Genomic DNA, 13,797 nt, shown 5'->3' on the forward strand with positions numbered 1-13,797 from the left:
TGGCTTGGAAAGGACGGCTCAGCTTCAGGCAGTATATTCCATCTAAAAGATCTAGATTTGGAATAAAGCTATTTGCTCTCTGCGATGCTGTCTCTGGCTATGTGCACAAGCTGTCTGTGTACATTGATGATGAGCGAGAACAAGCCGAAGGAACTGGTAGAGGAATCACTCACAACATAGTGATGAAATTAATGAATGGTTTGCTTAATTCGGGTCGTTGTTTATATATGGATAATTATTATAATTCGCCAGAGTTAGCAGCTGAACTTATTAAAAATAACACTCATGTTTGCGGAACTCTGCGTGCAAACAGAAAAGGTGTTCCTAAAGATTTGAAAGTTTGCAATGGAAAAGCTATTAAAAAAGGTGAAACAACAAGCTTTTCTAATGGAGAAAGTATGATTGGCTGTTGGAGAGATAAGAAATATATTTCTGTAATTTCAACTATGCATAAAAACTTGGATGTCGTAGATACAGGCAAAATAAACTATAAAGGGGATAAAGTTTGCAAACCAGCTGCTATTTTGGATTACAACCGATACATGGGAGGAGTTGACAAATCTGATCAAAATTTGCATTATTATAATGCTGCGCGTAAAACCATGAAATGGTACAAAAAACTATTTTTCCATTTATTAGATATTTGTCTGTACAATGCAGCCATTGTTTATAGAATCCGTAGCGGTTGTAAAATAACTGACTTAGAGTTTCGACAGAAATTAATTGAACAAATATTTGAATACACTGGATCTTGCCGCAAAAACACTGTTCCCCGCGCTTCAACTTCTTCCGCTCATCGATTAGTGCTAAATAGTCCAGGAAAAGGTAAACGAGCTAAATATAGAATTTGTAGGCGCTGCCCAAAGCGAGCTAATGACAACACCCGTAAGCGAGACGAAACTAGATTTAAATGCCAAGCATGTGGAGTACCTTTGTGCGAACCCTGTTTTGAGCCTTACCATGCTAAATAAATTTCCAAATTGTATTTAAAATAATTTAGTTTATGCAAATGCTTTGTTGTGTTGTTAGCTATTGTACATACACTTGTTGAAATGTCATGATATATTGTAGTTGTTGTGCATTGCTATGTTGTATTTGTTGCCCACGGCCCTCTTCAGGGCCACATATAATCAAAGAGTTCAGTTCTCATATTGTTCTGCCATCTGGCAGGATTTCTCCATCATTTGCCGTTTCTGTTCATAATAAATGTTGCTTCCTGTCTTTTGCTGCTTCACCAACTGTGTGAATACAGGCTCACCACTCAATTCTTCTTGTGCACAACCAGTTAACCTTTGCTGCAGCACACATGCATCCATGCGATCAGTTTGCAAAATTGTTACATGAATCTATAGTTTCAAGAAATGCATATCAATCTGACAGAAAAAAATAATAACTGAATATATAGATTTGAAGTTGCAGTGTTTGCAAGCTGCCCGGAGGAAAAAATCTCAGTCTGTAGGAAAATATTTCAGCTTTTAGATGCATATTCATTTGCAGTTTTATATAAATTTGCACCAGAGTTTGAGGGGCCATGTCCGGTAACTGCAGCACTGCTCGTCGCCATGGCGTCAGGAGCATTTCGTAGGTCTGCACCCGCGATGCACAGGGGCACCTAACTACACTTTTGATGTGCTTGGACAACCCATTTTTTTTGCAAACTCTTGTATAAATATGACACCATGCAGATGCTTATCATGAACCGTTTTTAGCAGAGATAATGCTTCTAAAAGTGTATTTGTTATCGAAATTTCATGGTAGAGGGGTGACAACTTCGTCGAATCTGGCTTGTGACTAAAGTGTTCCCAGTCGATGTACAGGGAATCTATGGCTGTTTGTTGAAAAATTTCTAAGCTTTCAAATGCATATTCATTTACAGCTCCATGCGAATTTGCATGCGAGTTATAGCCAAGTTTAGACGACCATGTCGCGCCTCCATTATTCGCAGGTTGTTAGAGTCTTGCGCCGAAAATTTCGAGAGGCGTTCCTGCATTGCAACGGAGCTTGTAACTCCGCGTTCAATGCTCTTCGACGATCAGTTTTTTTTGCAAAACATTGTGAACATATGACTCTATGCAAGTGTCTTTAGTACAACATGGTCAATTACTTATATCAATTAGAAAAATACAATTGAAAATGGCATACAAAAATAAAAATTTCATCGCTTCAGCAAATCGACATTTTTGTTGGCAAATATTTGTGAGTTATCTACACAGAAGAAGCATCAGCTTGTAGAGAAATTTCTCAGCTTTCTTATGCATACTAATTTATGCAACTGCCACAATTTTGTTGTAAGTTACTGCAGTTTCTATGCGTTCATGTCGGCAGCTCAAATCGCGCAAGTTATTGCACGGTACTCTAGTGGTTTTTCCATCGTAACCGCGCGGTCGCTAAAGGGTTAACTATTTGCAAGTGTCTCTCTTCACAAATTCAATCAGTGAAAAAGTGAACATTTCATGGTGACACAACTATTGACATTCGGCTCCAACCAAACTTTTATGAACTGTCAAAGCTTTCACTATTGAGTCAGAGTGTTATGAAACTCGATAAGTAACTTTGTTACAAATAGAACTTGATCTAAGACGTTTAAACTGAAATTGTATTATTTCATTTTAGAACTCCCCGAATTCTTTGTTCAAGAATAGGGCAGCTCTTCCTCCTCCGGACAATCTCCGCCAGCAATCACTTGGCCACTGCCTGCTGCCCTTCAATTTATGCTAGATGCTGGTCATCTAGTTACTTTGAGGGCAGCAGAGCCAAAAATTTTAACGTGGCCAGTGATGGAGGAAGAGCTGCCTGATTCGACATCTACTCCTTCATCTCAACCACTACCAAAACAATCAGCACCCTATCCACCTTCACAATCCAAATCTTCACCTCAATTTCCATCATCAACCCCCCGATCAGTACCAAAGCAACCATCACACCATCTACCTTCACCATCGAAATCATCACCTGCATCTGCATCATCAACATACTCAAAAGAACCACTCCTCCCATCATCGCCACCATCTCCAGCCCAAACAAGAACAGTAAAAAAGATTTTAATTGGTTGCGCCGCGGTAGGAGTGGCAGTGGCAGCATTCAAGCTGTACAAGTAAGTTCTAATGCTAAACAACCTTTATCATTATAGTACATGTTCTATTGCTGACTAAAGCCTGGTTCCCATATCGATTGCGAGACTCCGGCGGTAACATACGCAGCAAAACGCTTGCGACGCTAGGCTCGCTGGCATATGTTCACATAAAGCCACATTGTTAATAATATCATAAACATAATTTTGTAATCAAATAAAATTTTCGCTTCCCCATGCCATTCCTATAATGGTGACCTTTACCCGTACAGTGCATTTCGGGAAGGCTTTGCCTGCGGTTTTTTGCGAAATTTAAGCAGTGCGAAACTATCGCGATGCTGCCGGCAACTACTGGCGGTCCTTGGTGGTACCCGGCGTAGGTTCCCATTTCACCGCTAATAACCAGCTGTGCTGTCGCCGGTGCTTTTCGACATATATGGGAACCAGCCTTTAATAATTTAACTAAAATATACATGTTACCAAATATAATTCTTTGACTTGTAGGCACTGGTGCCAATGAAACCACCACTTCATTGCCACCAGAGGATGCTGCCATTGCCACTTCTTTCCATCCACCAACTACACTCAGTGTTTCTTCCACCACCAACACCACCATCCAATCATCAAAATCATACTGAGCCTCACCACTGAAATCATCTTCGCCACCACCGTTATCATCAACGCCGCCAGCCTTCGCCTCATTACTATCGCCACAACAACTGTCACAACCACCACCTCTACTATCCCAATCACCATCATCTTTCGCTTCACCCCCTCTAACACCACCACTTCCGCAACCACCACAAACACCGCCAATATCACCAAATCATCTTCACCACAACTTCATATCTACCCCATTCACTTCATCGCCACCATCACAATTGCCTCTCTACTACCATCACTATCGCCTCACCAATAATAATCACCAACACTACACATGTCGACTCACCACCCCTACCGCCTAGCCCGCCACCCGCTGCCACTCAACTTCCAACCCACTTGTACTCAAATAAAGCCCATCTCTTCTAATCCGCCGCTCTTCACCACAACACCACCAACCACCACAACACTATACCTCAGCCAATGTTGAAGTGAGTATTGATTGTCATTATGATGGATGTAACTTTGTTAGAGGATTCTTGATAAGTCATGGCAGTTGGTTACTGACAGTTTAAAGTTTACTAATATTTGATGATATTTAGTTTCTACTCGGTGAATGCCTGGCGTTGCACGGGTAACAAAATAACTACCTAACAATTTTGACTAACTTAAACTCGTAACATAAGTTAGCTCAATATTTGTTCTATTACACACAGCACAGGTAAAAAGATGCAAAGATTTGGAAGCATGATTCGCTGACATATAATATGATGACTTTCTATTGACTTTTGACAATCCAAAACTTATAAATCAATAGAGGGTAAAAGGCGTGTTATTTGACAAGCCATCTTTGGTCTTTTTATTAATTGTTGTCACTGATTTACACAAGAATAACAGTTTATACTGTTTATGCTATGAATAGTATTACTGTATAACATCAGGTTATCAAACCAAGAATAGAAAAAGAGTTATAATCTTCTGAATGACGCATCTCTTTTATTATTTTCCTTCTAAGAGAAGTTGAAGGAGATGTTATATATATATATAATGTATAAATATATTATAGTTACTAGAAATTCCACTGTCATACAGCCCACGACCAAAGAGATGTTGGAAAAAAGAAAGGGTACTGATGGTTGAGAAATGCAATATTAGCAGTCCAATGGCACTGCAGTGCAATAGGATAACTGCAATGGTAGTTGTACTGGGTGTGGGTGTTATTATATGTTTATATCTCTCCCCCTGCAATAGGAGAAATGCAATATTGGCCAATATTAGAAGTAAAATGCACTGATATTATTAGAATAACCATTATTATAATTATAGTAATAATATAAAACCAATGCACAATTTTGTTCACATTTCAAAATGTCATAGCTAGCATTATCAAGAATTTATGATGTTTATATAGATTTTTAGAAAAGCTGTACTACGTAGTCATTGTTCTGTAGTCATCCAAATTTAAAATTAAATATTGTAATAATCTCATAAGAATTGTTAGAAAGAAATATCATCGTCATTTCCTTTACTTACACTGCATTGGACATCAGTTAGAATATCAAAGTACTCAAAAGTGTCTAAAATGTCAGTTATTTTGAAATCAGCAAATTGTCGAATTGCCGAAACCTTCGGCAATTTGACAATGATATATAGACTGGTGAAATGTGCACGTTATTTTTTTATGAAATGCGCGCGATTTAATCATTTTATTTTCTGTTGCTTGGCGTTTCAAGTTCCGGTCCTAACTTTGATAAAAGTAAGGCTTAGCAAGTTTTAATAACGATTTTTGACTGATAAATCTGTCTATTTGTGTATAATTTGTTCAGATGGGTACGTTCTAAGATACTGTCGACACTTTTCAAAGACTTGGTAATATACATGTATTTGAATTGGTTTATATGTGTTTTTTATCGTTATTATACTTAAACGACTCTGCTAAACCATGGTTAAAATTGTTCATGAGATTTTAAAACGAGGGTTTGCGACGTTGTTGTTGAAAATTTTCGTAAGTTGTGTGCACATGCATTTATCATGTGCATAAGTTAGCATAATAATCACATCATTTATCACATCATTTATCACATCGTTACACATGCACATAACGGCAGCCTCGTAATACTCCATAACCGTAATGAAACTCTTATTTAAAGTGGATGAAGGTTTGGAGTTCCCGTCCAATTGGAGAAAGTTGGGAGGCTTTTTGTATGTATATACCTCTTTTTCGCGGGGATAAAACCTCATGAATAAGAGAGTGTTACAACATTTACTTCAAATTGAAAAGTAGAAAGTCCATACTTGGAGTGAACTAATAAAATAATTAAAATAGCATTACTAAGGTGTGGCTAGATACGCAGATTCGTCATTATTTGATACATTACTAAATTGAGTATAGATAGCTTTATTATGATATGATACAGTACCAAAGTAAGCATAGATAGCTTTGTAATGATGTGATACAATCAGATTGTCTCTTATTGATTACATTAGTAATCTCTTATGGTCTCCAAGTGATCTCTAAATTAGAGAGTCTCTATGTGATCTCTTAGCATCTCTAAGTTGGAGATCATGCTTCTTTTGAATTACCATGTTCTTAAATGTCGGTTGCATTTAACTGCAATTTTTGTTAGCTTTGGTAATACATATACTTATTGGCATGCAAAATCTTTGCTGTTACTATATGTTTACAGTAATTGAGCCCTTGAACTGCCTAGGGGTACATGTAACTCCTCTGCATGCGGCATGGCTCCAAGTCTGTAATGAATATATTGCAGTGAGAGGAGAACTGCAATGCCCGCAGTGCATTGTCAAGAACAAGAGGTTAGATTGGGAATACGCACATCGGCCATCAGCAGTAGAAAGAGGGATAACTCAAACAGGACAAGTAGCCTATACGAATCCTGTCTCATCAGATAAGAGGTTTGTATGTTGCTGTAACTGCCAATTGCATGGTTGTTACAACCAGATTCAAATGAAAGATGCTGCCAGCAGAAATTTGGTACTGGTATACTATTCACACATGAGACAATAATACCAGCAGTAGATACAACCCTCCAGTTTATCAGTATGCATATTTAATTTCTTATACACAAGTTTGTCATTCTTTTTCAGTTTGAAATCTAAAAAATTGGAGCCACCGCTACCGGGGTCAAGTATAGGTCGTTTATCACAAGCCTCCAAAGTATCAAACCTACTTCTCACACAGAACTATCTGCCAGTCGTGGATATGATGACCAAGTTCTATGGAGAGCATTTGGGTACTGGCAGCAAATGACCTTCCGATCTCTTTATTTAGAAATGTGAATAATATCTTCATGTGATGTTTGTGTTGAAACAATTATATATTTTGTTATTATTTTGCGTGCTTTATTAATATAATTTCTACAATATGAAAGGAGAGACATGAAGTAGATGGAATTTGAATTGCACTTGACAGTATTGATCATGTCTTGACTAGTTTGTGCAGTGAATCAAATACAACGCAATGTTTGCTAGCGATTCGCAGCAGATAAACATTCACTAGAGCCTGTCAGTCATGTTACCTATATCAGACGATATTAAACTTCAAAAGTTGGTGACTACCCTAGGACACTTATATTTTGCTAGTATTTAGTTTCGGGAGTAGCTCACAGAGTAAAATTTCACAGCAACTTAATTTCGCAGCTCTGATGAGTGCAAAAATATAATGATTTAGAAATAAATGCAGTGGAACAAACATAATTAGATTCCTCAGGCTCAGTTCACCGATAAAAAAAATTCAATTTGCGAATAGTTTGTAATTGTGAACCGCAGGTAGAATGGTGTGGGCAAGGCCGATAATGCAATTTGATCGCTTGCTGTCGTTTGTTTCTTGGACCATCAACAGGCCCATTTTCTCTGGGGCGGCTGGCCGGCTGAGCCGCCCCAACTTTTTGGGAATTTTTTACGGTAAGTACAGTCCAATTCGGATAACTCTCCCTCGGATAAAATGTAACGTTTCATCTCAAACACAAGGTTAACTCGAACGGATTTGTTTGGTCAGTTTCAACGCAATGATAAGTTGCTTCAGATAACTCGACCTCAACATCATTTATTCGAAAAGTTATTTTATATGGACACGGTTTTTATCGCTGTAGAGTATCACTTCATTCCAAGCCATAGAGACCAACATCGACTTCTAGTAGTTCTTAGGCATCATTATTATCATCATCTGAGGCAAAATATTCTTGGTAACGACTTTTATAAAGGTTTGCAAAAGATTAAGTTTTGTCAAACACCCGCTTGGCCAGGTCCCATCGAAAGCGTAAAAGCCTCCAAATGAACTTAAAATAAAATCCGCAAAATTGATCTTTGTTAAAACGCTCAAAAGAAAAATATGTCTTTTTCTGAGCATTTTAACTGCGGTCAAGTTTTGCCTATTTTCATTTAAAAACATCTCGTCAGTCACATCACCTAAAACAAAACAAATCTCAAGAAATAGAAAAATGTTGATACTTTCCGATAAAATTTTTTAAAACTTCACACGAGAGGCCCGGCTGAGGCCCTACATGAAAGAAATCTGTTGGGGGCTTACACCGCCCCACCCTTCACACCGTAGGTGTTCATAACTAGTCGCCTAACATTAGCCACCCCAACTTGCAACCATTGAATACAGGCCTGACTATCAATGAACAAAGCTATTTAGTTTCGCTTTTTCGCTTGTTTGTTATGATAGTTTAGTTTGATAGTTTAGTTATAGTCGCAAATGAAATTTTCGTGAGAGGATGACACCACGAAAACGCGAAAATTAGATGAGGCGAATACACAAGTGTCCTAGGGTATGTGATTTCAGCATTTCGAGTGGTTTGTAATTTATAAACCTAAACACCACAAGTAGGGAAGTTTTCTAAGACAGCAAAAAACTAAGTCACTGTGGTGATTGGTAGATGCTGATTTGGCTGTAGATAAAACTTAAACAAAAGAAATACAATTACCCGCTTAAAAGTAATTTTCATGCTGAAATTAATTTGCCAGTTTTTAAAAATCCATAGACGAGTGTGTTTAAACCAAATGAATATGACAACATACTTTTGTGAAAAACTGAAACACGAATGCTGTAGTATAGAGAGCTGTCGGTGACTAAATGTGTGTCACCAAACGGTTTAGTATTTCGAAAACTGACCAATCATTGTTGAACAGCTTCTGGTTTTTTGTTGGTCAGTTTTGCGTTAAGCTCTGTGATTGGCTAAAAATTTCCAATTGCGCCGCTCTTTCTTTAAAGCATTTTCTGAAAATGTTTGCCTTTTTTTATTGCTCAGTTTCTAAAATGGAACTACTTTCACTTAAATATGATTGGTTAAGTCATAAGACCTAAACTACTTTCGTTTCAGAATTATTCTGATTGGATGTTTTGGTCATACTCTTAAGAGAATAACTCCAAATATTTGAGAAGTTATATATTTGTGTGTGTATTTTATTTCATCAATTAGTAGAAATATAATATTAAGCAAAATAAAGATATAGTTATAATATTGCATAAGTTAAACAAAATAAATGAAAGCTTATAGTTCCTACTCGTCAAGGCATGATGAGGCCCACATACGCAGTAGCACTGCAGCTAGTCGAGGTGCTTGGCCCAGAGGCATTGACTAACTCTAAGTGCAGGTCTGAATTAATCTAGGCTTAACAAATGGCTTTTTAACATAAACTCTGAAATTAGGTCAATTTGAAAATTTTGCTCGTTATGTCGTTCCCTAGTCCATGAAATAAAGACAAGCAAATGTGTAGAATATACCAACTAATAACTGCTAATAGTAATGCTACATGTTAATAAAAACGGAAAATAGTAAATGAGATAAGTATGTAAATACAAATAAATACCATATACATGTAGGTACCCAAATGATATACATAGGATATCGACAGATGTAGCCAATTCGGCTTATTCGACAGATATTATGAATTTCTAAATGAGTCATAGCTCTTATTGAACATCAATCACCCAATACGAAGAACAATTAAAACACAAAAGCATATGATTTACTAAAATCCTGGACAGTAGTTAAAAAGAATTGTTAAACCAAAATGAGTGTTATATAAATAGATAACCAAAATAGGGTATATAGCCAAATAGTTTATACATGTATATATTATCCCTTCTCATATTTCAAATAGCTCATAACATGTTCCAACCGGCCGAGTATTGCACCAGAATACACTTTTCTTGGGCCAACTACAAAAACTCACAAATTTCAAAGACACCCTAAAATACAAGTTTATCATAAGCAGTCCAACCTTCTGGTTAGACTGCTATAAAAAAGATCGGTAAAAAAGATCACATCATAACCTTTCCTCCCCACTCGACTTTGCACAGCTCCCCAAATATGATGAGGGCCAAAGAGGTGTACCTGTTAGCAATAGAGTGTCATTGACAGCTGTAGGCCTGACTAATTATCCATTATATATCATATACATATATATATACTAGCTGTGCCCCCCAGCGTTGCCCGGATATTAAAAATCAGCTTATAAACAATGAGAAGGGATGATAGTTGCTTACCACTTGCTGGCAAGCAACTCTAAAGCAAGTGGCAGGCCATTGCCAAGTGGCCTGGCACATTGCCAATCGAAAATTCCACTAACCTAGTTAGTAAGCTTCAAATGCTGGTAGGCAATGACACTGCGTCAGGATTGTTACCCAGCTAGGTTAATCTAATAATAGCTATAGACATATGATATACAGAAATACTTTAAAAAATAAACATATAGACATAAATCTCAATGTGTGTATGTGTGTTTTAGTTTGTTCAGCTATATCTATTAAAATTTACGAATGAAAAATCCATTTCATGCTAGAATTGATCTCAGAACATCTATTCACCAGGCAAATCTCTTACCAATTAAGCTACGCCAGATTCATGGATTCATTGGGCGATATGCTTGAGGTTTCATATCCGTGAATGTTGTTGCAAAGATTGATCTACCGATCTTCATTTATATATGGATGCATGGTGCAATGTGTGTGCCCAATCGTGATTCTTTGTGTATGTGTGCTGAGTGTGTGTTCACATGCGTTTCACTGTTTAGTTTTGTATCTCCGGTGTGTTGTTTTGTGTCATTGTTTGTTGTTGTGTGTGAGTTTGTGTAAATGTGTGTGATTGTTTGTGTGTCACTTTGTATTGGTGTTTTTGGTTTCGTTTTTACACGCTTGGGTGCATGTGTTAGCACACAGAAACATGCATGCACGATTGTATTTGTATGCGTGTCTCTGTGTGGGCTTGTGGGTGTCTTTGTGGTCTTACTGTGTTTAAATTTGTTTGTATTTGGGTGCCTGTATGTGTGCATGTGGTCTGTTTGTTTGTCTATGTGTGTGTCTACAAGACAAGCAGGTGTGCGTATGCCTGTCTGAGTCTCTGCATGTATGTGCAATTGTGTCCTTAAATTTTTTATGTGTATCTGTGTGTAATTTTGTGTTGTGTGTGTCTATGTGTACTGTGTGTGTGTCGCTGTCCGTGCCTGTGTGTATGTTTGCGTGTCTTTAAATGTGTGTGCGCGAGTGTGTGCTTATGTATACATCTGTGTTTGCGTGCACTTGTTGATGCCTGGCTGTTTGTGCGTGCTTGCGGTCCTCTGGCTATGTGTGTGGGTTTGTTGGTGTCTGGCTGTGTGTTTTTCTTTTTTTGCTTGTGTGCCTTTATGTGTATGCATTTTGCTTGTGTGAGCATGTATATGTGTGTGTCTGTGCAGGTTATGTGCCTTTATACATGTGTCTGTGTTTATGTGTGTGTGTCTTCACTGTTTTTAACAAGTTTTTGAATATGCGTCATTTTGTGTCTGCGTGACTATCATTAGAATTGTCATCATTTTTCTCCAAACCTTGTTCCAAATGTTGCAGATAAGCCAGATTCAATGGGGTGAACTTTGTTCAATCGCATCAAGTATTTCAAGTCAGTCAAGAGGTTACCATAATCTTCAAAGACAAGTTTTTAACTTGTCCTTGAAGATTATGGTAACTTCTTGACCTTATGAATCCTACTGGAAAAGTTTTTAACTTGTCCAGTAGACGTATAAATGTGTTTTATATGGTCCAGTGCTGTAGACGCGTATGTGCGACTTCCCCATCAATTGCATAGTAACTTCATTTCATTATTCGTTGACAACATAACCCATGGTCTTTAGGATTTTCATGATATTGAATACGTTGTATGAAGATAACGCTCTAAAATTTGTCGTAAATAATGAAGCAATTTGAACTTTTGTTGGAGAACTACTAACCTTAAAATGAACAATTTTTGTTTAAGTTTTGTTAATTACCGCGCGAGTTAGAAAACAGATAATTGCTTATGTTTATGATGTCATAGCCAATTAAGATTTAGATTTTCGTGATTAGACAGATAATTAAAGTAGCAACAGTGACGGATAGTGGTGAAAGTAATAGTTTTGTAAGAGTAAAGAATATTATGGAGGATCGTCTTAGCTTCGCAATGCTTGCTTCACATACCTTTATCATCGCACGAAGTATAGATACATTGAGTTTTTTGCATAGCAGTGTTAGTTAAATATTTGGCAGAATAAAATATGTTACAAAAATGTTCTAGGGAGAGTTTGAAATTGAAAAAATATTGTATACATATCGTGAAGCAATATCGGCAGTTTTTTGTAAAATGGTTTGCCCTAGGCCGACGGCTAAATTTGTACATGGAGGGCAGTGAAAGGGACCGCTATCAAGCTGCTACTGCGTACTTTCAATATAACATTTTGCAATTGATGAACGAATCAAATCCATTGCACCTACTGGTACAAATCAGGGTACATCAGTGCGTCTGGGCTCATGCGTGTTGGTGGGTGTTTACACATGTTTGATTTTGCAGATGCGTGTGTGCGCACGACTGCCTGTTCATGACTAGGTGTGTGCGTAAAAACATGTAGTTATTTGTGCGCTCAGTCAGTTTTATTTCTATTTTTGTATCAGTCAGTTTTATTTGTTCTTATGGATTTTATTTTAGGTTTATTTTATTCTTAAGTTCTACTAAAGTTTATCACAGAAACTGGTCTTTGGTTAAACGTTGTAATCTTTTTTTTTCTACATAAATTTTTTGCGTAAAATCCGTTATGATTACCAATGGAGCGACCTACATAACATCGCGGCCAAGCCGCGTAGACGGAAGAAAACAACTCCCTATAAGTGCAGCTGATGCATCAGCTGCAGTACGTCTTGTGACAAGCTGTTGTTGCTCGCCGCTCGACCAGGGGACAACTTTGCAAAAACAACAGCTTGTCAAGACAGGCTAACTAAGCTCGTATAAGGAGGTTAATTAGCTGCTGCAGTAGCATTAAAATACATTCTAGAATTACTACCTTGATAAATATTTATAGAGCTATAACAATAGACTACAGAGTTACATGTAATATAAGTTTAAAGTAATTTAATATTAGTTACCTGTAATTTGCAGAAATAGAAATATACCTTGGAAACCCACGCATACCCAAAAAAGGCTGTATATATGTATCGCTAAAATATCTATTATTTAATGAATACACAAAAAGTGTCGTGTGATACACAATAGATGGTATGCGTGCGCGCGCGTGTGTGCATGTGTGAGCGTGTGTGTGTGTGCATGGGTGAGCGTGTGTGTGAGTGTGTATATGAGCGTGTATGTGTGTCTGAGTGTGTCAGTGTGCATGAATGTGCGTCATTTGAATGCAAAGTGTATATGTGTGGTGTATCTCTTAGTGTATGAGTTTGTACTTGTTTGGGTGTAAGAATTTTGTCTATGTGTGGTTGTAGTTATTTGTTTGTTTGTTTATTCATGTGTCCTGAATTTTGATCTGTTTAGTTATTTCATCCTTGTGTTTGCGCATTTGCCTAGTTTGTGTATTTGTTTTATGTTTTTGTGTATTAAGTTTTAGAACTACTGTCATTTTTTCGCAAACTTCTTTTTCAAATGTTGCTGGTAAGCGAGATACAATGCGCTAAACACTGTTCAATTGCAACATGATTTACAAGTGTTCTAGTGGAAAGCTGCTACTACATTGAAGACTATTAAACTACTAGTATGTAGGACCGCTATCAAGCTGCTACTGCAAGTTTGGGATATAACATTATGTGATTGATCAACAAATTAAATACATTGCATTTACTGGTACATATCTGGTTATATAAGTGCGTTTGG

The sequence above is a fragment of the Watersipora subatra genome, chromosome 2 (genome assembly GCF_963576615.1).
Source record: "Watersipora subatra chromosome 2, tzWatSuba1.1, whole genome shotgun sequence".
Taxonomy (NCBI): Eukaryota; Metazoa; Bryozoa; class Gymnolaemata; order Cheilostomatida; family Watersiporidae; genus Watersipora; species Watersipora subatra.